The 11,694-nt window shown below is 39.9% G+C and overlaps 1 pseudogene; it reads left to right on the forward strand.

The window, feature by feature from the left end:
* The first annotated feature begins 6,173 nt into the window (after window positions 1–6,173).
* Window positions 6,174–6,829, forward strand: LOC149115176 (uncharacterized; annotated as a pseudogene).
* Window positions 6,830–11,694: the final 4,865 nt, after the last annotated feature.

An 11,694-nucleotide genomic window follows, 5' to 3' on the forward strand; every position in this document is an offset into this window, starting at 1 on the left:
ATGTAAATAATTGACATTAATTATCGTTATCTTATCATGACTTCAAATTCAAGAAGTGAGAGAGAGAACTGTACAACTCAAGTCAAAAATGTGATGTTGTCTGCTTTGAAGATTAGTGAGGATTTAGTCAATTCAATGCAATTCTGTAGCGTGCATCGTCTAAACAAAGTAGTTGAAGGTCCAGACCGGTCATTGCGCATTTCACTTGTCGAGAAGATCGAGACCTGGTTTGGCAACAAAGATAAAACCTAAAAGGCAGTTGTTCTAGCCTTGCTGAGGACCTGTCTCTGGCTGTACAAAAAATCAGAAAAATGATATTAGTACCAGCAATGAGGGAAGCATGAAAGATAGCGGGTATGAGAGCTAGATCACTGGAGACCGTCCTATTGTAAACAGATGGCACATTACACCTTTCATCGAATTCCAAAAAAATGGAGTGGAAACAACAAAAGCTGAATCACAAAATTAAATCAGACTTGTCTTAATGTTATTGTTTTTTCCTTCCTCCTCCTTTTTTTTCTACAAATCAAGGGCTTATCAAATTTGGATATAAATGTTTACTTTTATTCAGAGTGCCAAAAAAAATATGCTTGTTTAAGGTCTTTAGTGTTTGTGCCAATTACTGTTATGTAATATAAGAGTTTGATTGACATAATCTGATGATCTAGAAGCACATGATTGCTGTATATAAGGTTGGGAGAATTTTATAATAAAATTAACTGCAATGTCAATGAAGTGTGTTTTACTGCTTATTCCATGGTGTGTAACACTAAATTTGGCGACGAGGATGCTCGGACTTCATGCCACACTGTGATCACGAGGATCAGGCTGACGAGATGGCAACTGCATTACAATTACCTGCCGTCCAACCTTTCTCAGCTACAAGTGACCAAACGACGCTCGGGCAGCGCTAATTGAAATGGGTAAAAGGTTTGCAATACTTTCTTACTACGTCGAATATTACCGACAAGAAGCAAAAGCGTGCTGTGCTCTTACATTTGGCGGGTGCCGAAGTTCAGACGGTTTTTGAAACTCTCAGTGGTACTTGAGAGGACTATGATACGGCACTGGCCAAACTGACTGCATATTTTGAGCCAAAGAAAAACATTCCATTTGAGTGACATGCATTTTGTCAGGCAGCACAAGGGCCAACCAAAGGTATGGAGGCGTATGTTACTCGTTTACCAGGCCTTGTGAAAACCTGTGAGTTCGACAATGTGGATGAGATGATTCGAGATCAAGTCATTGATAAATGCGCCTCACACAATCTTTGCCATCAATTGTTACGCAAAACCGACTTGAAACTGAACGGACTCTTAGACATTGCTCGATCGATAGAAGCGTCTAATCTGCATGCAACTACAATGGAAGCAAATTCTGAACAGCCAGGGCAGCAACTCAACCAGATTTCTACTAAGTCTCGGGGCCCAGATCATCAAACAAGAAACAACAATAGAAAGAATTTGAAGAATCCAAGTGGCAGGGGCAAAGGCACAAAACAGGTTGTATGTTTCTGTTGGAGTTGTGCAGGACATTGCGCAAAGGACCCTTCGTGTCCTGCGAATGGCAAGCAAGGACATTTCGCAAAAGTGCTCAAAAAGCTGCAAGAGAAACAATTCTGCGGAGTGCTGCGCCACAAAGGAATGGACTTTGGTATGTGACAACCGAACCCGAGATCTCTGATGACGAGTATCTGTTTGCGATCGGAGAAAACAAAGAGGCTACAACTGTCCCAGTAACTGTTGACAATACATCGATTCCGGTTATTATTGATTTGGGTGCGAGTGTAAATGTGTTGGACAGTGCTACGCTCACCAGATTGATGGATAATGGATTTGTGCTCAGGAATTTGTCTGTCAGAATTTATCCTTATGGACCGGAAACGCCGCTCCCTGTCAACGGAATGTTTAGTGCAAATGTTTCAACGCCTCAACTTCAGACTCGTGCTGACTTTGTGATTGTGGAGAATTTCAACGTGGGATCTCTTCTGGGCAAGAAAACAGCAACAGAGCTTGGTTTGCTACGAGTTGGACCTGAACTCCCGAGCACTATTAACCAGATAACAGTGGGCTCTACCCAACCGATTGTAGACAAACATGACGCAGTATTTTGCAGTGTCGGCAAACTGAGAGATTATCAGTTAAAGATCCATGTTGACCCAGAAATCACCCCGGTTACATAACCACAGTGTCGGGTGCCATTTCATGTTGACAAAGATGTGGACAAAAAGGTAAAGGAGTTACAAGATCTCGATGTTATTGAAGATGTCGAGGGCCCAACGCCATGGGTTTCACCTTTAGCGGCCATTCCAAAGTCCAATGGCGATGTGCGAGTTTGTGTGAATATACGTCGCGCAAACAAAGCTGTCATTAGAGAATGTCATCTGATACCAACCCTTGAAGAAACATTGGCTCCACTCGATGGAGCTGCTGTGTCCTCAAAACTCGATTTACAATGGGGATACCACCAAGTTGAACTGCACATGACGTTTTCAATGTAGAATGGACTTAAGGGCTACAAATGCTTAATCTTTGGCCTGTTGTCTGCACCGGAAATGTACCAGTATGTGATCCAGTAAACCTTTTAAGGAATCCCCGTAGCACGGAACATTTCCGATGATATCATTGTGTATGGCTCTGATTAGAAGAGTCACGACAAGAGTTTGGATCTGACACTCTCACGCCTTAAGAGTAAGGGACTTACACTTAACTGGGAAAAGTCTATTTTCAGCGTACCAGAATTGGTCTTCTTTGGATTCCAGATTTCTGCTAATGGCTTAGCACCAGATGTAAACAAAGTGGAGGCAGTGAAGAATGCAAGACCACCACAAAATGCAGCAGAGGTGCGAAGTTTTCTTGGGCTGGTCAATTACTGTGCGCACTTCATTCCAAATTTTGAAACCCTTGCAGAGCAGAGGGTAATCACACCCAGAGTGGCACACCCACAGAGTGGGTGTGCAGCAAGATCCAGCAGGATGCCTTTGATCAGCTTCAAGATGCTCTCAGCAGTGACTGTGTTGTTGCACATTATGATCAAGCAGCAGCCACAGAGCTGAAAGTGGATGCTAGCCCAGTGGGGCTAGGTGCAATTTTACTCCAATGCAGCAATGGCACTGTACGTCCTGTAGCCTATGCTAGTCCCACACTGACGGATGTTGAGCGAAGGTATTTGCAGACTGAGAAGGAAGCTCTAGCAGTTCTGTGGGCATGTGAGTGGTTTCACATCTACTTGTACGGCAAACCATTCACTCTGTACACTGATCACAAGCCCCTGGAGATTATTTATAGCCCCAAGTCCAAGCCTCCACCTCGGATTGAATGATGGGCACTTCACTTGCAGCCATACCGGTTCAACATCATTCACATGGCGGGAAAGACAAACCCAGCTGATGTAATCTCATGATTGCCACTGGACGACCAGCTGTTTCGTGAATGGAACACTGTCGAGGAATACATTAATTGCATCACAATGCATGCAGTTCCAAAAGCACTCACCCTTGAGGAAATTGCCAGTGCAACTCAGGGAGATTCGATCCCGCAACAAGTAAAATGCTGTTTGAATGGTGCTAAGTGGCCAGACACGCCGGAACTCAAACCCTATAAGCGGGTTAAAGATGAACTGTGTGCGAGCAATGGAGTCATTCTGCAAGGTTCTTGGAATGTCATGCCGAGTGCTCTTTGGCAGGCAACCCTTTCTAATGCACACAAGGGGCACCAAGGGATCGTGCGGACCAAACAAATGGTCAGAGAAAAAGTATGGTGGCCAGGTATTGTGAACCAAGTGGAAACAATGGTCAAGGCTTGCCTATCCTGCCAGTCTGTTGCAGACAAGCCTACAGCAGAGCCACTTCGACCAACAGAGATGCCTGCCAAACCATGGCAAGAGGTGCACATAGACCTCTGTGGACCCTTTCCTTCTGGGGAAAGCTTGCTAGTCTGTGAAGATGCATGTACACACCGGCCCAAAGTAGTGATTCTCCTTTCCACTACATCTGCGGCCATAATTGGACATCTTTGAAAAATCTTTGCTCATTCTCGACCCCAGAGCTCTTCTCTTTTGCGCATGACGGACAGCGAGAAGAGCTCTGGGAAACTGGGCCAGAAAGTCTGCTCTGATTGGTTTATGATTGAAACAATAAAAACGTTTCTGATTGGTCAATTTATTACACGCTACCTGTAATGAATTTACGGGAAAACTTACAGCACTGCAGGGAACAGTGAAGGAAATGGACGAAACACTGAAAAAACTGTGCAATCGGAAGGTCAAAATTTGCCGTTGCTGCAATTCTCATTTGTCCAATGTAAATGATAGCATAGATTTGTTTGGAAAAACAGCTCAAAGGGAAAATGTGATCAAGAAACTAAAAGAAGTGGGAAAGATCCAGGTGCAAGAGAGTGATGAAGATTGCCTAAACACAAAAATCTGCAGGAAATGTTTCCAAAAGGTCACAGGACTTATGAAAGCTATCAATGACTTCCGAAACATTTGCTCGCAATCAAAAGAAATCCATATGGTGGATTTGGATAACACTCGGCTTAAACGTGGCAGAAAGCCTTCAACACCAACACAAAAATCACTTGGAAAACAAAGGCCTACAGTTCCCACTGAGTTTACGACACGGCACTTTGACACCACCGCCTTGACTCCGGCCGATCAAGCGGCTCATGAAGAGTGCATCACTGAGTTGAGAGTTCAGATTTCTTCACTTTTCTCTGACAAGCAAGTTCCTACAAACACGCGCGATATCCTTCCCTTACCTGTGGCGAGCATGAGAAGTGCCTTGAGTCCAGACAAAGAATTAAACAAACAACAGGCCTCAGAGATATTAACGGATGCTGGTCTTCGAAACTCACAGGTTCGCTCTATAATATTATTTTTAAGATTTAAAATAAATTAAACAGAGCTCGTGAAAAAAAGTTCCAGGAAAGAAGAACTTGTTGTACGTTTTTTGAAAAAATTGTTACACCGGTATTTCCATCTAAGTCTGAATAAACTACCCCTGTTGATATTATACGTAAGTTTAATTAAGAAAAGAAACATAATGGACAAAATTGTTTTCATTAATGACCTTCCAACTCATCAAGTCATGCAAAGACGCCATACCAGAGGACATTGCCAAAGAAGTTCTCAGTGTTGATAGCATCAAGGGGGCCGTCAAGTTACAGCTACTTAAAGAAACCAATGACCAATGCCAATCACTGTGTGTAAGGCCTCGTGGGGAGCCGTCGGTCCTTAAAGACACATCAGTGGAAGCTTTGGGAAGTGTTGGGTGGTGCAATGTTATGAAGGAAATGAAGAACAGGCCACCAGATATACTAGACTTCATTGCAACAGTGGCTGCTCCCAGACTAAAGAAAAATGTGGATGCTCGAGTCCCTCCAGTGTGCATGGTTTATGCAGTGATGGTGAACCAGAAGTGGCAAGAGCTTAGCTTGGTCCAAAAAATTGCTACAATTACTCTTGGAGTTGGGCACAGCAGCAAAAAGGTAAATTTAGCCATGGGCAGATCCAAAATATTCAAACAGAAGGGGCCAAAGGAATTGTGGCAGAGTGCAAGTAAAACCCTCCCCTAAACTGAATGAAAAATTCTTCTCTAAAGATGGTTGGATTTTTTTTCAAAAATACAAGAAAAAAGGGGGACAAAGGTGATGTTTATCAATATATTTGATCATTTAGTGGTAAACTGTATTGTGCTGTACTTTTTCCAAGAAGTACATTACCTCTCATCAAAATGTAATTATAACCATTCCCTATCCACAAGTAAAACCCAATGAGACTACATAGAAGTGTCTGCTTGGGGGTGTCCAGCTTTTGGTCAGAGAAGTTTAAAATCTAGAGTGTCTAAGACAGAGATGCCTCAGCTTCTGTTAGGGATGAAGTTTTATAAGAAAACTGTGTCAAGACTTACTGGTACTTACAGACATTTTCATTCAGCAATCATCTCAAAAGTTTTTATAGGTGCTGATGTATAGCTTTTAATTAATTTGTTGTTTCACATTTATGTTTATTATTATTATTATTATTATTATTATTATTTCTTGCGATATGTACCATGCAGACCTTTGAAAGAATGAGGAGTCTTGGTATCTGCCAGTCAAGGGCAAATTACTTGAAAACTATGGATGCCATTGGTAAGCATTCATTTACAACAGTTTTTCTTAAAATCATAAATTATTTTAAAGGGCATAAAATATATGTATTATTGTTATTTTCCTTCTTGAAAGTTAAGTACTTTTTCTTCATTTCTTTGCAGGTGATGGGCTTGTACAAAAGGTTTGTGACATGATGAAGGAAAACAGTTCTCTGGAATTAAGAGCTACATTTGACAATTTTGATTTCAAAATTTTAGCAAATGTCATCCTGAAAAATCATAGGAACTCTGATTTTCCTTGGATAATGCATTATTTAACACTTGATTGAATCTCAGGTGCTGGGCTTGATGATAAAAAGCCACTGGTGAATGACATTAGCACTTTCAGCAATTCCAATTACTTGCTTTGTAAGGGTGAGCTTCAGCTTTTCAGAAAAGAGTTCATTGTCCTTGTTAGCAGAATACTGGTAGAATTCTTTCCGTCTCAGTTCCTTGGAATCTTTTATCCCTAAGCATATTAAGCATCGCTTCTCTGCAGAAATGGCAAAGAAATCTATTGTCATCAACCTACCAATTGTTCCATACAATCAGTCGAAGCATTCTGATGCTGTGCAGTATCTTGAAGTGCCGCAGGAGCTACTCACTGAGGTGTATGCCCCTGATGAAGGAAGTATCACAGAAGAAGCTTCACAGTTAGAAAAACTGGAAAGAACAGAAACACTTCTAAAAGGTGTGTGAAAAGAATGTCACAATAAGTTTTATTTATTTTTTTGACAATCAATTACTAACCTGTGGTGTATCAGGGGTGAGTACAGGATTTTAGAGAAGGGGCTGAAGCTGCTGCTGCAGAACCCAGGTTGCAGCAATCACCGATCTACTCAGGAGGTACAGAATTGAATACTTATGTTATTTATTATTGAGCCGTGTTTTCATCTGCATTATTTTGCTAATCATTAGCTAAGGTTAACATTTTTGGTTATCAGTTAAAGAAAAAAGAGGCAGTTGTTACATAGTTTTGAAGTAGGCAGCTTTATTGTTGGAGTTGGTGGCTGATTTTGCCATCTTGCTTAAAGAATCAGGTGATTAGCAAGTAGAGTAGCTGGGGGAGATCATGAAGCAGATAGTGATTTTTGCTGGTGGCTGGGTACTTCTGACAAGCCTAAGAAGGAACAATAATTTTCTGTTGGCTCGGATCTGAAAGAGACAGCCACTAGCTACTAATTACTTAAGGGGCTTCTCAGGAACAGACAAGGGAGATGGGGAGAGAAAGGGACAGCTACATGTAAGGGTAAGTTAAATAAATTAAACACCCGCAAAACACTTTGAAATTATGCAATAGAATCACTTGAACCATGTCAAAACTTTTTGTGGACATTAAAATAGTTTTTACCCAATCTGTTACTTGTAATAATTAATCAGGGACATCACCAAGTGAAAGACAATTTTTTTAATAGCTTGACTCATAATTTTGAAAAGGAGTTAATAAATGTGCAAAACAATATGCATATAATAATACATGATAAAACATACTTAAAACCTCACTAATTAAGAGGCCCTGCGCCTAAGAAACAACCGATGATTTCCGGCTAAAAAATAAAATCGGCCGATTTTTATCTCCCAAGTAGAGGTTACCGAATACTATTTTAAAATGAATTTCTTTTGTTTCAGTTTCGCTTTAAACCAAAAATATCGAGCCGCAAACTTTTTCCGTCTGATAGCAGCAAAATCAGGCCGAAAATAAGGCCCCGCTAAAAACTGTTCGGAAATTACTATCGCAACGCAAAATAATGAGAAAACTACACAGTGTTGAAGAAAAAGGCCTTTTAATGCAATATCATTCGATAAACATCAAAAAACTGCCGAAGCGATTAAAAAATAAAGTTTCAAATATTGCATACTAAATTAGATGGAACGTTGGAGCTGATTTTAAAATAATTATTTCTCAAAAGTTCAACGCTTTTGAAAGCAGTCACAGTGATGAATCAGACATTGGAGGGATATACATCACGTTTCTGAAAAAACATTTTTTGGCCAAAGTATATTGACCTTGTACAAAGCATTCAAAGTTACCGTGTTTACCGTTATCCTGCTACTTGGGCGAAACACTCCTCTTTTGCCAATACGGCCGTGGATAGCGTGGTAAACGCCACTTTAAACCTTGCTAGGCATTCGAAGACCATCCTGAGTAGAAGGACGTAGAATTAAAAGAGAAAGGAAGATGAAAAATACGTAGAAAAAGAAAATAACTCGAAATTACCATCTGCTAACGAAAGTTGAATCTGGGAAATGTCGTTGCGTGACAGCGGCTATTGACGTCATTTGTCACGTCAAGTCGCAAGAGCGTGGGAAAACGAGTCTGCAATGTCCTTCGGGCGGTCAGCGGCTGGGGATGCAGTCGTGACCCCATAACTCAGATCACGCTGCGGCCAAAACGGTGTGGCGGTTGGGGAAGTTTTTCTTTTTGAGTGACCATCATTTGTGAAAAATAACATAACATTGCTCCACTAAACGTCTTCTGGCCGGGAAAAATTGTTTTCCTATTTGTGTATTTGTTTGGATTCCGCCGCTGTGTAGACAAAGACGTCAATGGCCGCTGTCACGCGACGACATTTTCCAGATTCAACTTTCGTTAGCAGATGGTAATTTCGAGTTATTTTCTTTTTCTACGTATTTTTCATCTTCCTTTCTCTTTTAATTCTATGTCCTTCTACTTAGGATGGTCTTGGAATGCCTAGCAAGGTTTAAAGTGGCGTTTACCACGCTATGCACGGCCGTATTGGCAAAAGAGAAGTGTTTCGCCCAAGTAGCAGGATAACGGTAAACACGGTAACTTTGAACGCTTTGTATAAGGTCAATATACTTTGGCCGAAAAATGTTTTTTCAGAAACGTGATGTGTATCCCTCCAATGTCTGTTTCATCACTGTGACTGCTTTCAAAAGCATTGAACTTTTGAGAAATAATTATTTTAAAATCAGCTCCAACGTTCCATCTAATTTAGTATGCAATATTTGAAACTTTATTTTTTAATCGCCTCGGCAGTTTTTTGATGTTTATCGAATGATATTGCATTAAAAGGCCTTTTTCTTCAACACTGTGTAGTTTTCTCATTATTTTGCGTTGCGATAGTAATTTCCGAACAGTTTTTAGCGGGGCCTTATTTTCAGCCTGATTTTGCTGCTATCAGACGGAAAAAGTTTGCGGCTCGATATTTTTGGTTTAAAGCGAAACTGAAACAAAAGAAATTCATTTTTAAATAGTATTCGGTAACCTCTACTTGGGAGATAAAAATCGGCCGATTTTATTTTTTAGCCGGAAATCATCGGTCGTTTCTTAGGCGCAGGGCCTCTTAAATCAACTACACGTAGGCATTTTTTTTGGCTCATTGTTGTTTATGTTTCAAAAAGATCAAGAGCAAAGGGAAGTAAACACAGATTCATTGACCAGAGCAAAGAGACCACCCATCCAACCAGGTGCATATTACATAGATTACATTTTATATGAAGTTAAATTTATGCATACCCTAAAATCAAATGGTTTTGGCTCTTTTTTGTTACAGGTCATTGGCTTTTTAATTCACGATATTATTTAAAGATTTCATGGTACAACTGCTACATGTATTTCACTCCAGATAAAACTAATGGTAATACAGATGGCTTAATCGCTGAGAAGTTTCAAAAATTTGTAATATTTAATATATACATGTAGTACTAAGATACACTTTTTGAGCAACAATAAAATGCATCTTGCATTCACTGTTATGCATTTTGCAGGTCACATTGTCATTCTTCTCCAACAAGTACCTAACCAGGGACCTATAGTACTAGGAGTGGGGAAGGTAATAACTCCTCCACCCAACATTGTGACCAACACTGAGACTACATTGGTGTATGTAGCTCATGTTGAGGCTGCAAGTCCTGAAAGAAACACACACAGCCTGCATGTTGGACAGTACGTGATTTGGCAGAAAAACCTCTTAGCATTATGTGGTCAGAACAAAGCAAGTCAAGAGGAAAACAAACAACAACCTCAGTCTGAACCATTTACTGAGCCAGAACCTACAATATCAAATGTACCACCACAGGATCCACAGAAGGATGAGAAGGTACTCAAGTGATACAACTTGGCACATTACTGATGCAACTGCATGATACAGAAAAGGACGGGGATGGTGAATGTAATCTAAGAAATGCAAAACTATTAAGAGCAGCTTCGCCTAAATATCAACTAGTCTTGGAAATAGCAAAAAAATCGAATTTCTTCAAACTCGCCCAGAATGAAGCCCTATGGGCACTAGTTACAAAAATATTGTTTTAAGTTCGATAAATCAAAAATTAATTTTTTTGCGCAATTTTTTCTTTTCGATGCCCCAGATCTGCCAAAATCGATCGAAAATGAGCGGCATATTCAGAGGCTCGTAAACTCAAAAGTGAAAATCTTCATAACAAACTGATTGCACATTGCATTTGTACTTCATTTCTTGTATGTTTAGAGCTAAACAGATCACGATTTGATTAGAACTAAAATATTTGACGATTTTTCTGAATTAACAACCCAAGACACCTAAACAAGAGGTCTACATTTAGCTTATTTTCAAATGCTAAAAAGGCGTTCTGGTACATCGCTTTTCCCAAAACAGCCAGTTTGGTCTAAAAGAACATAGTTTCTTCTTCAAATTAGTGAAATAAAATTTTTGGGTAAATAAAATCACGAGCGCTGAAATAGTGAACTAAATGCAGCACTTCTTCCTGAAAACGTGACCTTTGACCCAAGTGTAACGAAACCGATTACTGCAAGAAAACTCATAAGAAAAGCAAATGCTTTGTTATTTTGAAACATTTTCTAGTGATATCAATCTGAAACCATTATTACAAGAAACTATTTCCAGATATGAAATCTTACAGGGTCAAAGAAGGAGCTAAAGGATGCATTTTGACACAAGAGCTTTGTTTGCTGGGAATTTAAGTCAATGACCGTTCACGAATTCCAGTGAAATTTGCGAACTTGAAGTACGTTAGCTGATACTTTATACTGATTTATACAAGAGTCGTCGCGACCTGTGTAGCTCTAAATATACAAGAAAGGAAGTACAAATACAACATGCAATCAGTTTGTTATGAAGATTTTTACTTTTGAGTTTACGAGCCTCTGAATATGCCGCTCATTTTGGATCGATTTTGGCCAAATTGGGGCATCAAAAGGAAAAAATTGCATAAAAAAAATAAGTTTTGATTTATTGAACTTAAAACAATATTTTTTGTAACTAGTGCCCGTAGGGCTTCATTCTGGGCGAGTTTGAAGAAATTCGATTTTTTTGCTATTTCCAAGTCTAGTTGATATTTAGGCCAAGCTGTTCTTAATGCTTTAGTTCAGATCTAGACCTAGAGGAATGAAGTATGCATTTGAAATGATGCAGTTTATAACATGTGTTAAGGCCCTTTACACTCAGAAAGTAGCCCTTAGGATTATACATGGACAGTTTGTTAACTGGAGAGGTGGTGAAGGGAAGAATGTTGCCAATGACCTTAAACAAGAGCACTTTGTTAAAGGCCACAAAACTGTTCTGAAGGATCTTGTAGCTTACAAGACACACAGCAGTAGAGAG

The sequence above is a fragment of the Orbicella faveolata genome, unplaced genomic scaffold (assembly GCF_042242905.1).
Source record: "Orbicella faveolata isolate gen_17 unplaced genomic scaffold, um_ofav_v1 contig_13, whole genome shotgun sequence".
Taxonomy (NCBI): Eukaryota; Metazoa; Cnidaria; class Anthozoa; order Scleractinia; family Merulinidae; genus Orbicella; species Orbicella faveolata.